Here is a 14,507-nt window from a genome sequence, read left to right on the forward strand (position 1 = left end):
CTAGTAAAAAGTACTTTGTTGTAGGCGCCATTTTTGCCAGAAAGAGCACATATTACATATTTATTTATATATTTGTTAGTCCAATAAAAAAGCTATTACAAGATACGGATATCTGTTTTTTACACACACGTATATAAATAAAAGTACCGGAATGTGACAGTGGCCATTGATGACATACTGGCCTTGATTGCCCTTTGAGCAACGCGCTCATCAAGACGAGTCACACACGTTCAAGATTCTATCTGAATAATGTCATCCTAAGCAGACTGGATTCATTGCAAAATAACGTCAGGGCGCTGTAATTAACTGGGTCAATTATCATGAACATTCCATTGGTTTCCGTGGTGACTGCTACATGTCTCTCCCTAAATTTGCATCCACATGTCCAATCCTCGCGCCATTTTTTCTTACCTCCTATACATATACCTCCCAAACTTTGAAGGGTTCTCTTGTTTTTAAGTGAGGCTGGAATTGGTCAGAGAGTGGGGCTGATCTGGAACATATTGCTTGATGTCATGAATGATGGTAGTTTATTTTTTTTTATAAATAAAAAAAGTAATTTATCATAAAACCATTTTTTACACCAACTTATTGCACAAACGGAAACAAAAGCTTACTAAACCTCTGCTTTTTGCCATATTTGCTGCATTTTATGAAAGACAAAGTAGAAAACAGAGTCTGTTCCTCCTTACAATGGCTGCTTGGGAGAGGAGGGGGTCTTGGCCATAACGGGGGAGTTTCTTTGATGCAGAACAAGGGACATGCTAGACTAGTGTTTGAGTGCCAGATAATGAATGGTAGAGAATTCTGGGAAATGTAGTTCAATGACAGCTGGAAGTGACTTTTTAAAACAAAAAAAATGCTTGCTAATATGATTAATCTCAATTGAATGTTTTACATGCACTAGGTAGATGGAAGTAAAACATATCTTGCACCAATATTAGCATCTTATTTTAAATAAAGCTTTTCAAGTAATATAATATGCAGTGAACGAATTCTAAAGGCTCGCTGACTTCACTAGTCATGGGGCAGGCAACCTTTGGCAGATATTGTGGACTACATTTCCCTTAATGCTATTACAGCCATGAAGCTGGCAAAGATTAAAGGAACATTATAGTGTCAGGAATGCAAATATGTGTTTCTTACGCTATAGTTTGTATAGGTCCCTGGCCCTCAGCAGCAGGGGGAAAAAAAGTAGTTTGACTTACCTTTTTCTTCTTTGTGGGTCTACACAGCTGGCCCTGCCTCCATGGCTGAGGTCAAGATTGATGATTTCAGCCAATCCAATGTTTTCCCCTAGCAAAGAATTGGGAGGTTAGTGCACATGCGCAGACCATCTGATAGAGATAACAGAATTTTACTTTTTTATTTCGGTCAAAACTCTGATATGATAGGCAATGTTTTCACTTGCAGGGTGTAAAGGGGGGGATGGGGCAATGTTGCTTCCAGACTACCTCAAGATGAAGTGATCTCCGTGCCTATAGTGGAGATGTATTCCACAAATCTAGAATGCTGAAGGTTGGCTACCCCTTCATTAATCCATTCTGTGTTGTTATTACACACTGTCCATTTTGTATGGTGTTATGCTCTGGCGTGGAGACACTCAAAGCCCTATTTAATCTCACTTTCATCCGACAACGTCACATCAAGGGGAATCGCTAGAATAACCAAGTATATGATCTGAAAACTAAAAGTAAATCCTTACATCAATGAATATCAGGAAGGGAATTTCACAGTGAATGGCCAGACAGGTAGGTAAACAAATCAAAGTCTACAGGTTATTCACCCAGACTGCTGTAGGTAGGCGAAGAGCTAAGATTAAACTTTAATCTACCATGAGTTCTGGAGACACTTAAATCCCCCAAACATCAACATGTTTCAGGAAGGGAAGAAAGGATTTTTACAGGTAACACTACTCTGCCATGGCGTAAAGTGCGTCAGTGTAAAACATGTCTATCTTAGCTATGCTTGTCACTGCCAGATACAACGTATTTTCTGGGAATGTAAAACTTATACGTATAAAAAGGCAACACATGAAAAGTGATTCCCAGCTGGTTGTGGAATTGACATGCTTTACAAAGGAAATCATGTGATTAGTCATTGAGGAATCAAGCAGGATATAAATTGGACATGCCTCCCATTAACATGATGGAATTCCATGTGTCAGGAGAATGTGGTGGATATGGTAACCATGGTGACAATTCTAGTTTGGAATTGTCTTAGGGAATTGAATAGGGAGTGGGCGTGCTTGGTTCTTTAGCTTTCTTGAGATGTGCCAGTGTGGCTCTGAAAGTCTTTGGTATTGGGCCTGCTCCTGTAGGAAACCATTTCAATGCATCTCACATAAGGTATATGTTGATAAACGTAGACTCAGGTTCCGAGAAAGCCATGAGGATAATTACTGTTCAACTAGCTTCCATGGGGTTCAGTCTGCTGGCTGAAGCTGTTGGAAGTCAGAAGCTCTCCCAGTCCGCACTACCCCCCTCTTGGCGGTCTCCTCGTGAGCGCTTGGTGTTTTCTGGGAGGAAGTGACTCTCACTTCCTCCCATTCCTGCTATTATTAAGGCCCAGTTAAAGGACTGCAGAGCGCGACTGGACCCTTGAAGACACATGTCCATCTGGTAGCCCTAAGTGCATGGGCCCCTTTAGTGTGCAGCACATCGCCTGCACCGGAGGTACTTCCATTAAGGGCTGTCACTCAGACAGCCAAGGAGGTTTTCTTCCACTTCCGTTCTCTCTGCTCCACAATGGGCAATGGGCTAACGCTTGCCTGCCTAAACCCCCTTTTCGATGAGTTATACTACAGCTCCTTGAGAAGCATAGGAGATCTGCAATCATGAGCTTGTGGCTCATGTACAGACTTCTCAATGAGAATCCTCTGATTGGTGCATTCCTCAGCACAGACTAAAAGTCTGTGTCATGAACAGAGGGGAGGGCTTACTAAGGCTACAGACAGCAGATCAGCAGCTTTTGCAAGCTGTTTATTATATTTCCCTCCCACCCCCCCAACCATCCCAAACAACAAATGCGGGGGGAAAATACATGCATGTTTTCTTTGGTGGTGCATCTACTAAACTGTTGTTTTTTTGTTTGTTTTTTAAATCACCAGGCCTAATTTATTTGTGCATTTTTCACCTGGCTGAAAGAATGATATGATTTGCAGCCTATGACATCTTGAGTATCCAGGTTATTCTAAATAAATATCACTAACAGCAGTGCTCTGGTGTATTGTGTTCCATTCCTGGAATTATGTCGTGAATGCATTGCCATTTCAACGCTGGCATTATGGTAAGGAAATGCGATATTTCAAAACCAAACTCTCCACAAGATACCGTTCGGTATCCAGACTTACAGGTCCTGGGGCAATACCCAGACATGATCAACCAGTATAAAGAGACACAATCTGATGTGACAGGATACAGCTTGACTGGAATGTGTAAGAGTCCTGTGACAAGTGCTTTTACAATGCCTCCAGCATAAGGTGTTTAAAGGGAAATCTCACTGCAAATGGGTGATATTGTAAACGTCGTCAGACATGCTCGGCACAATTAGTTAGATTTATTATAAATGTCAAAGAGTTTATTCACTAAGTGAGTGAACTGTGGTGAATTATTTTTTGTTTTTATTTTTTTTAAGGTCTTTATTTGGCGTATGAGTTTTTAGTGTACCCGAATTTGCAGTTTAGTGAATATATTCTATACACTGGTTTTTCATTTTTGCCCTTTTGACAATTAATTAATCGTTTAGTAAATATCCCCTAACACATTTTTTGTTTAAAGCTGTGAGCGATGTGATTTTTTTTTTTTTCCCCTAAGGAATAATTTGCAGCAATAACAACTGCTACTCAGTCCACTGACACAACTTCTCTCCTCAGTTTGTCCCCTGGTCCAATCTGAAATTTTAAATGACAATCATACCTCAAATGTAACGTGAGCTACTGTGTTAAAGGCCATACATTGTCATACATTGGACGTAGCTGGCTGTCACTTCAATGTATATATATATATATATATATAAAACCCTTTCTGTCCTTCGGCTGGCTGTGAGAAAACGGATGCAGCAATCATTAGGTAATTCATTAAGAATCAGGAATTGTGAGTTGAAAATCCCTGTTACGTGGGCTATAGCTACAAGAAAACACTTTTTCAGACCCTAGAAGTGTTTAACCAATTGAGTGGATTTATTGTGGTTTACGTAGCACAAGGTTTCTGACAGTCAGTTTGAAAGAATTCAACGACAAAACTAATAGCACATTTCAGACCAAAATAGTAAAAAAAGGAAACATTCTAAAACTCTATCCGTTTTCCAGCTCAGCTATTTTGGACTGTTGTGTTTGTTCCTTTGTCAATTATCTGCAGTTCACGATTATTGAATAAGCTCCTTTGTGTTAATTCCTCTGCTCTGTTGACCTCAAATACTCCATCTGGGTAATTAATTTAAATGGGAATTGTGGAGAAATCAAAGTGCATTTCAATTGTAGCCAAAGTAGCTGAACAAATGGACAATGTACTAATTTTAACCTGAAGTCCACGTTGAATCTCTTAAAATGATCTACAATGCTCACTTTAGTGAATAATTCAGAATGAGTACAGAGTCCTTCGTACCCACTTCAAATCTGGATAAATCAAGGAGTTTTTACCTGGACTTATATAGAGATCTATAGGTTCATGCAAATCCCAATTAATGATTCTCACTCAAGAAAGAGACAGTGACATAGGTTCAAATTCTGGAGTAAATATGTGTATATTGGTGCTTAGGTGTCTTTTTTTGTGTGTGTAAAAAAAAATCAAATAAATGAAATAAGATGCTTTACACAGATAAGTGTTTTCCATAACACCATTCAAACAATAAAGGATATAGTACAGTGTCACCATAACCACTTCATAGCGACGCAGCACAGTGTGGGAGGTTTACTTTGTGACCAGGTGCACGTTTAATTCTGCAGGTACAGAATTAAAGGACCACTCTAGTGCCAGGAAAGCATACTCGTTTTCCTGGCACTAGAGTGCCCTGAGGGTGCCCCCACCCTCAGGGACCCCCTCCCGCCCGGCTCTGGAAAGGGGAAAAGGGTTAAAACGTACCTTTTTCCAGCGCTGGGCGGGGAGCTCTCCTCCTCCTCTCCGCCTCCGTTCCTCCCCGTCGGCTGAATGCGCACGCGCGGCAAGAGCTGCGCGCGCATTCAGCCGGTCGCATAGGAAAGCATTCATAATGCTTTCCTATGGACGCTTGCGTGCTCTCACTGTGATTTTCACAGTGAGAATCACGCAAGCGCCTCTAGCAGCTGTCAGTGAGACAGCCACTAGAGGAAAAAGGGGAAGGCTTAACTAATTGATAAACATAGCAGTTTCTCTGAAACTGCTATGTTTATAAAAAAAATAGTTAACCCTAGCTGGACCTGGCACCCAGACCACTTCATTAAGCTGAAGTGGTCTGGGTGCCTAGAGTGGTCCTTTAATATAGATAGTGTGGGTTTAGTACAGCAAGTAATGCAGCAGGAGTTGTATAGGTAAGGCTGTATATATATATATATATATATATATATATATATATATACACACAAATCCACATGTCCCGCATTCACGGTTCCTGATCTTGTTGTTGCCTTTGTGCAATCCCCGGCTTAAATATGTATGATATCTTGAGATGGAGAACGCTCAAAGGACTCAAAATGTATTTCAAATAGTGCTTTTTATTTAAGCATCAAATCTTTGGATACAGAGTGTCGACGTTTCAGTCCCACTGGACTTTTATCAAGTGCGGGCAATGTGGATTTGCATATTTATATATTTTATTATATTCTTTTCATGTGACATCACTTAAGAAATGACACTCTGCTACACTGTAAAGTTTTGAGTGTACAGCCTGTAAAACAGTGTAATTTTGCTGTTTTCTTGTAATTGTCCTATTTACAGTTAAATCCCCCCATCTCATAATATTGTAATAGACACACACTAACACTCACTAACAGACACACTCACTAACAGACACACTAAAGCTCACTAACAAACATTAAAACTCACAGACACACACACTGACTAACAGACACACTAAAACTAAGACACACTCTCACTAGGAGACTCACAGTCACCAACAGACACACAACAACAATCACCAACAGACACACACACTAACACACAATTTAAAAAAAAAATTAAGTTTCGATCCACGGTCCACCCAGCCTCCTACCTTTGGGAGTACTGGAGTGGATTTTTCTGTGTGGTCCAGTGGGGCTGGCTGCCACTTAGCGGGCAGGCGGGCGGTCAGGAGGTTTGGCAGGACAAGACAAGAGGCTGGCAAGGCATTTGCCAGGGCAACTGGTGGGGCGGCTTTTTTTGCCTCCCCCCCTGAAAGTGCCACCCAAGGCAAAGGCCTTGACAGCCTCACTGTAAATACACCACTGCTTGTGATGTCATCCATTCCTGTGTTAAAAGACTGCACCTGATTTCAGGTGCTCAATCAATTTGTCACTTTGATACTTGCTTGCTATCTGCTGAGAGAGTACCCTTTTATTGATCACCTGTGTTCCGAACCTCTTCTACCTGATCCTGACTACGCTGACTTCTCCACTCCCAGACTCAGATCAGAATTGACCACGAAATCCTACAAATCCTCCGTATTGTCACGATTCCGGGAACCCAACACGCTAACAGACACACACACACAGAAAAGGTGCCGTACCGGACCTTAGAGTGGCCGGGCTAAGCACACACAGAATAGTCAGGAGACAAGCCGAGTCAGGGGAACCAGAAGACAGGATAACGATAAACAAGCCGAGGTCAAAGGGGTAGGAGAAAGTCACAAAGTCAGTTTAACAAGCCAGAGAGTACGTAATCAGAAATCACAAGTTCAGAATCAATACTATACAGCAAAGACCACAACAGGGCAGGGAGGAACAGGAAAGGTAAGTATAAATACCCTAGGTTTAATTCTGATTGGATAACTTCCAATCAGAATTAACAATCACACGTGGGAGATATCTAAGCCTCCCACTGTGATTGTGGTACTGTTGCTTTAACGCCGGGTCAACTACTCAAATTAACTACCTTCCAGCGTGCAGCGTTATACATGCTGCTCCTGGGAGGCGTGAAGGATGCGAGCGGCGGAGAGGAGACGCCGCTCGCCGACAGGTAGGAGGAGGGGAGACCGCGGGCGGCGATGGACTGAGGGTGAGTGCTGCAAGTTGCGAGCAACCTCCCCTCCTAGCCGCCCGCGGACCCCTGACATAACCCCCACCTCGAGCACCGCCCAACGGGTGGGAAGCCGAAGGCTTCAAAGGAAACCGCGCATGAAAGGAGCGGACCAAAGAGGGCGCGTTCACGTCAGAGGCAGAAACCCAGGATCGCTCCTCAGGGCCGTATCCCTTCCAGTCAACCAGATACTGCAAGCGACCCCGAGAAAAACGAGAATCAAGCAGGGCAGCCACTTCGTACACGTCACTAGAGACAGCGCGGAGGGAATCCGGACGCCTGAGAGGACCAGAGAATCGATTACAGAGCAGGGGCTTCAAAAGGGAGGTGTGAAAAGTGTTAGGAATACGCATGGAAGGAGGTAAGGCCAGGGAGTAGGACACAGGATTGACCCTACGCAATACCTTGTAGGGGTCAAGGAACCTGGGTGCGAATTTCATCGAGGGGACCCTGAGGCGGAGATTCTTAGAGGACAACCAAACCCTATCACCCGGAGCATAAGTAGGAGCCGCACACCTACGGCGATCAGCGAATCTCTTCTGAGCAACTGCTGCACGAGAGAGAGCAACATGGACCTGATCCCACATCTTCCGTAAGGAGGTGAGGTGCTCGTCCAAAGCGGGCATTCCCTTGTCGGAGAATACACCGGGAAGGACAGAGGGTTGGAACCCATAAGCAACCATAAAAGGACTTAAGCCAGTAGACGAATGTGTCACAGTGTTCCTGGCGAACTCAGCCCAGGGAAGAAGATGAGACCAGTTGTCCTGGTGTGCATTCGTGAAGCAGCGTAAATACAACTCCACAGATTGATTCGCCCGTTCGGCAGCTCCATTGGATTGTGGATGATAGGAGGAGGTAAATGACAAGGAAATCCCCATCTCAGCACAAAAGCCCCTCCAAAACCGAGAGACAAATTGAGGACCCCTGTCGGATACGATATCCTGTGGTATACCATGCAAGCGGAAAACCTCGTTGGCAAACACCCGAGCCAACTGAACCGCAGAAAGTAGTTTTTTGAGTGGAATAAAGTGTGCCATCTTAGAGAACCTATCAGTCACAGTCAAAATTACTGTCATTCCATCGGATGAAGGAAGATCCACAATAAAGTCCATGGATAAGTGGTTTCTTGGGTACGGATAGAGGCATCAGGAGGCCCGGGGGTTTAACAGTAGGGAACTTACACTGTGCACAAACACGACAAGCCATCACATAATCCACTACGTCTTGCTTAAGTGAAGGCCACCAAAATTGTTGAAGGAGACCCTTGTATGTTTTGGTAATACCTGGGTGACCAGCCGTTTTGGCGGTGTGAAATAAAACTAACAATTTCTTTCTATCTTTTTCTTTCACGTATAATCTATCAACAGGTGTCTCAGAGGGTGCTTGGGTTTGGTATGCCTTGATACCATCCAGGAAAAGGGACGAAATAACCAAACGGTTAGCGGCTATTATCTTAGACGTGGGTACAATGGGTTCAGGAGCGGGGGCAATAGACTCCAAAGGTTCGTATTGTCGGGAGATAGCATCAGCCTTGACATTACGGTACCCAGGCCTATATGTGATAATGAACTGAAAGCGTGAAAGAAATAAGGACCTTCTGGCTTGACGAGAGGACAACCTTTTAGCATCAGCTATATAGGAGAGATTCTTATGATCAGTTATAACCAGGATTTCGTGTCTGGCTCCTTCTAATAAGTATCTCCACTCTTTAAAAGCCATCACAATAGCTAATAGTTCCCTGTTCCCGACGTCGTAATTCTTTTCCGAATCAGATAATTTTTTAGAACAGTAACAACAGTGATGGAGGGGTTCGTTATAGTATAGTCTTTGTGATAATACAGCTCCCACACCTGATTCTGAAGCGTCTACTTCCATTACAAAGGGAAGGGAAGGATCGGGATGGTGTAGCACAGGGGCAGTGGCAAATGCCTTTTTGAGAGTCTCAAAGGCTTTAATGGCTTCAGGAGTCCAAACCCTGGGGTGCAAACCCTTTTTAGTCAGTTTAGTGATAGGAGAAATGACTGATGAAAAGTTTTTAATAAACCTGCGATAATAATTGGCAAAGCCTATAAATCGCTGTATTGCCTTAAGGCCTTGAGGAAGAGGCCAAGACAACATGGCTTCTAATTTTGAAGGATCCATGCTGAACCCCTGTTCAGAAATGATGTACCCTAGGAATTGTACTGATTTTTGGTCGAATAAACATTTCTCCAATTTACAAAAAAAGCCCATTTTGTAGCAATCTCTTAAGTACCTTCCTCACATGGGCATGATGAGACTCCAGATCAGGAGAAAATACAAGTATATCATCGAGATAGACCACGGCACAGACGTGTAGTAAATCTCTAAGGACATCATTTATGAGGTCCTGAAAGACAGCAGGAGCATTACACAGTCCGAAAGGCATAACTAGATACTCGTAATGCCCACTGCGTGTATTGAACGCTGTCTTCCATTCATCGTTTTCTTTTATACGAACCAAGTTATAAGCCCCCCTGAGGTCTAGTTTGGTAAAAAATCTAGAACCTTTGACACGGTCAAACAACTCAGTAATGAGAGGGATAGGATAAGCATTTTTAACTGTTATATTATTCAGGCCTCTATAGTCTACACATGGCCTTAAATCGCCCTCTTTCTTGGCAACAAAAAAGAAACCAGCACCAGCCGGAGAGGAGGACCTTCTGATAAAACCTTTACGTAAGGATTCTTGTATGTACTCCTCCATGACCTGGTTTTCTTTCTCAGAAAGCGGGTAGACCTTGCCCCTAGGAGGCATCGTTCCAGGCAACAAGTTTATGGCACAATCATAATCCCGGTGTGGGGGTTGTCTATCAGCTTCCCTTTTTTCAAAGACCAATGCGAGGTCTGCATACACAGGAGGGACAGAAACAGAAAGTGGTTTAGCTGTAGGCACATTGAGTAAACAAACGGGACGTAAACGGACCATACAGTCTTGTTGACAGGATTCCCCCCAGGAGAGTATATCCAAACAACCCCAATCAAGTACCGGGTTATGCTTAACTAACCAGGGGAAGCCCAGTATGATGGGAGCTGTAGGGGAGTCAATTATTTGGAAGGCTATCCTTTCTTTGTGTAAGGCACTCACGGCCATAACCATTTCTTGGGTCTCATGGGTCACCAGAGGTTTCTCAAGTGGTCTACCATCTATGGCCTCAACGGCCAAGGGTGTGGCCTTTTGGATCAGATTCAAGGCTGCGGTTTTAGAAAAGTTCTCATCGATAAAGCTATCTGCAGCACCTGAATCGATCAAGGCTTTAGTTGTAACCGTGGTTTGATTGACCAAAAGAGTAACCGTAATGAATGGTCTGGAGATGGACACATGAGGGGAAAAAACCATAACACCCGAGGCCGACCCCTCTCTAGGCCTTAGGTGCTGTAGTTTCCCTGTAAACTAGGACAGTTACTTCGGAGATGCCCCCTCTTACCACAATAAAGGCACAAGCCCTCCCTTCTGCGGTACGTTCTTTCAGCTTCAGATAAGCCTACAGCACCTAATCGCATGGGTTCGGGAGGTGGTTGATTAGGGGGAGGTAATGCTAGCAGTGCAGTACTGGGTAAAGCAGGTAACCCCTGTGTATTCATCCTTCTTTGACTACGCCTCTCTCTTATACGGTTGTCAATTAGAATGATATAATCTATTACATCATCCAAAAGAACAGGCAGTTCCCTGGATGCTATTTCGTCTAATATGTAAGCGGCGAAACCCTCCTGAAAAGCTGTTACGAGAGAGTCGTTATTCCAAACCACTTCAGCTGCCAGAGTGCGGAATTCAATGGTATAATCCGCTACTGATCTACTGCCCTGTCGGATCCTAAGCAGAGCTTTGCCAGCAGAAGCAACCCGGCCGGGCTGATCAAACGTACGTTTGAAAGCTGTTAGAAAGTCTGCAAAGGACATTGGGGACGTGTTCTCCCACATGGGGCTGGCCCATGCGAGAGCTTTCCCTGACAAATGGTTGATCAGAAAAGCAATTTTGGTTCTGTCAGTAGGGTAGGAACGCGGATTCATCACCAAATGAATATCAATTTGGTTGAGGAAACCACGGCACGATGCTGGATCACCGCTATAGCGCTGAGGTGGCGTCATGTGAACCACGTGAGCAGGAGCAGTTGCTGGATCAGGACTGGGTTCTGGCCCAGCAGCAACAACTTCCGGAACGGCAGGTTGCAAGTGGGCAGTACGAGCCAGTATGGTTTGTAAAGCCTGGGCAAACTGATCCATACGAGGGTCTAAACCATCCATTCTAGCCTCCTGATTAACTAGGAGCTGTGGAATGTCAGCAGGTTCCATAATGGCCCTGTTATAATGTCACGATTCCGGGAACCCAACACGCTAACAGACACACACACACAGAAAAGGTGCCATACCGGACCTTAGAGTGGCCGGTCTAAGCACACACAGAATAGAGACAGGAGACAAGCCGAGTCAGGGGAACCAGAAGACAGGATAACGATAAACAAGCCGAGGTCAAAGGGTAGGAGAAAGTCACAAAGTCAGATTAACAAGCCAGAGAGTACGTAACCAGAAATCACAAGTTCAGAATCAATACTATACAGCAAAGACCACAACAGGGCAGGGAGGGACAGGAAAGGTAAGTATAAATACCCTAGGTTTAATTGTGATTGGATAACTTCCAATCAGAATTAACAATCACACGTGGGAGATATCTAAGCCTCCCACTGTGATTGTGGTACTGTTGCTTTAACGCCGGGTCACTCACGTGACCCCGGCGTTTGCATAAATTAACGACCTTCCAGCGTGCAGCGTTATACATGCTGCCGCTGGGAGGCGTGAAGGATGCGAGCGGCGAGCGGCGGAGAGGAGAATCCGCTCGCCGACAGGTAGGAGGAGGGGAGACCACGGGCGGCGATGGACTGAGGGTGAGTGCTGCGAGCTGCGAGCAGCCTCCCCTCCTAGCCGCCCGCGGACCCCTGACACGTATACTGCCGGCATCCTAAATCTTCATTAACAGTTGCAAAGGACTTCCATTCTCATTATCCACGGGAATACAGTTAAATTCTTCAGTTAAGGAGATTTACTATTGGATGATACCTAAGTTACTAGGTAGGATAAATGGAAGACTTGTCTGCCCTCTGGGATTCAGTTACTCTTCAGCTAATACTTTCTTAATTTAATTCAGAATCTAAAAAACTCTAATATATTTCTAAAAGAATTGCTTTTCTCCTATTCCTAATTGATGTCTAATGGACTGTATTATATTTTCCTAATTAAGGAGTTACCTTGTTTATTTATTTATACTGAATGCTATGTCTGTTAAAGCAATTCCAAGCAGGATTTAACTTTCCTTATGCTTTATTATTTTCAAATCATATTGCTACAGAAGATTGCTTCATTTCAATAAATTATATTTTAATGACAGTATAAAATGTGTTATTTATCTGCAGTTGTGTTCCAAATGAAGTTTTGCTGAAGTATCACATCCCATGGCAACCTGTGAAGCTCTGGTGAACGCCATGCCCGTGAGGGTTAAGGGAGTGCTGGAACATAATGGTGGCCTCACAAAATAGTGACACTTTGGGCCCAGTTTGGACATTTCCACTTAGGGCTGTACTCACTTTTGTTGCCAATGGTTTAGACATTAATGGCTGTGTGTTGAGTTATTTTGAGGGGACAGCAAATTTACACTGCTATACAGGCTGTACACTTACTACTTTACATTCTAGCAGAGTGTTATTTCTTCAGTGTTGTCACATGAAAAGATATAATAAAATATTTACAAAAATGTGAGGGGTGTTATCACTTTTGTGAGATACTGTATCTATAGTTCAGGGTTGAACTGAAGGCATGATATAGGCAGGGTGAGGTTTTGAAAGGGACATTTTGCACACTGTAACTGAATCATCTTTTTGAAGTTGTTATAGTATCTTGAGTCGCCTAGCACCATCCTTCCAGTCATCGTTAAACCACATTCAATGTTTTGATGCTAAACAAGAGTCCTCCGCAGCCCATCAGTTAGAGGACTCTGGCATACCAAGTGCAGGACACTCTCATACTGACTGTTATTAGCCCAACACTTTAACTAATAGAATGTCTGTGACGAACTGAACTTTGACATGGGTTCTTGGAACGGCCCGCTGGCCAGCCTCTTGCCTCAGGACTATGGGCCTGCTATATACCTTGCCCAATGCACTTTACAAGGCTCTGTTCATGTGAATTATGTACGATTATCAGAGTTTGTATGGGAGTGTTACTGAGAGCCAATGTGATTGTGTATTTATTTCTACTGTGGTTTACTCTCCGGTCCCGGGGGGAGTGCCCCTTGCATGGGGACTTTCATTAAATGATAGTTGTGGCCACCATTAAATGAGATTTGTTTTTCCCTTCATGAAGTCTAGGCTCATATTTGGGGGATTGGAGAGCTATATTCACACTCTGGGGATTGCTATGATCACTATACTCCCTTGGATCACAACACTTGCTCTTATAAGAGCACCCTGCTACACTCTCTGAGGAGAGGTCTGCCCACTGCAAGCTGGATCCTGGTCTTGGGTCCAGGGTGGGTGGAGGACAGTGAGACCCCAACCAAGCTGCGGCGGTGTGTAGGGTTTACGGGGGTTATGGTGTTCCAGTGCAGTGCTTATGGTGCTTGTAAGTACGAGGAAGCAGCAATTGACGGAGGTACCCGGTCGGTGTGCCAGACGTTCCGTCACAATGTCAAAAAAGAGTGCAGATTACGTAAACACTGGTGTGCTCTCAGAATCAAAAATAACTTCCTGTAAAAGGCACTAATGATTAGTAGGTTCCACTGATTGACAGGTGAAGTCAGATGTCTCCAACTAAAGAGGCTCCCAAGAAGTATCAAAGCAGGAATCATACATGGCAAACAGACTTCCTCAATAAACTTTGTTTAAAGCTATTTCTCTTGATTTTGTTTTTAGCTCATTTCAATTACTATAACAAATGTAATTTAATTTGCAGTTTAATTTATTTGACAGTGGTATTTCCAAGGTAAAGAAGATACTAATTTTTCTTACGGCCATCCTTCCTGAATGCTCATACTAAAGATTAAATACTCACTATAACCAACAAGGCAACTTTCACTTGCTGAAATTCTAACAGAGTAAAGAAACCGTACCAGCAGGGACTTCCCAATGCCGCTCAATGAGAAGTTTTTGCAAGGCACGTGCTCTGGACAATTGCTGTCTATCGAGTTTAGCTCCATTGAGCTAACCAAACCAGGAAGTAACATTACCGGTTGTCTGATTGACAGCCAGAGGGGTGTAACCTGGTAAATTGATAAAAATTTAAATTTCTATTTAAATTTTCACTTTTTGTAAA

The sequence above is a fragment of the Pelobates fuscus genome, chromosome 3, assembly GCF_036172605.1.
Source record: "Pelobates fuscus isolate aPelFus1 chromosome 3, aPelFus1.pri, whole genome shotgun sequence".
In the NCBI taxonomy this organism is placed as follows: Eukaryota; Metazoa; Chordata; class Amphibia; order Anura; family Pelobatidae; genus Pelobates; species Pelobates fuscus.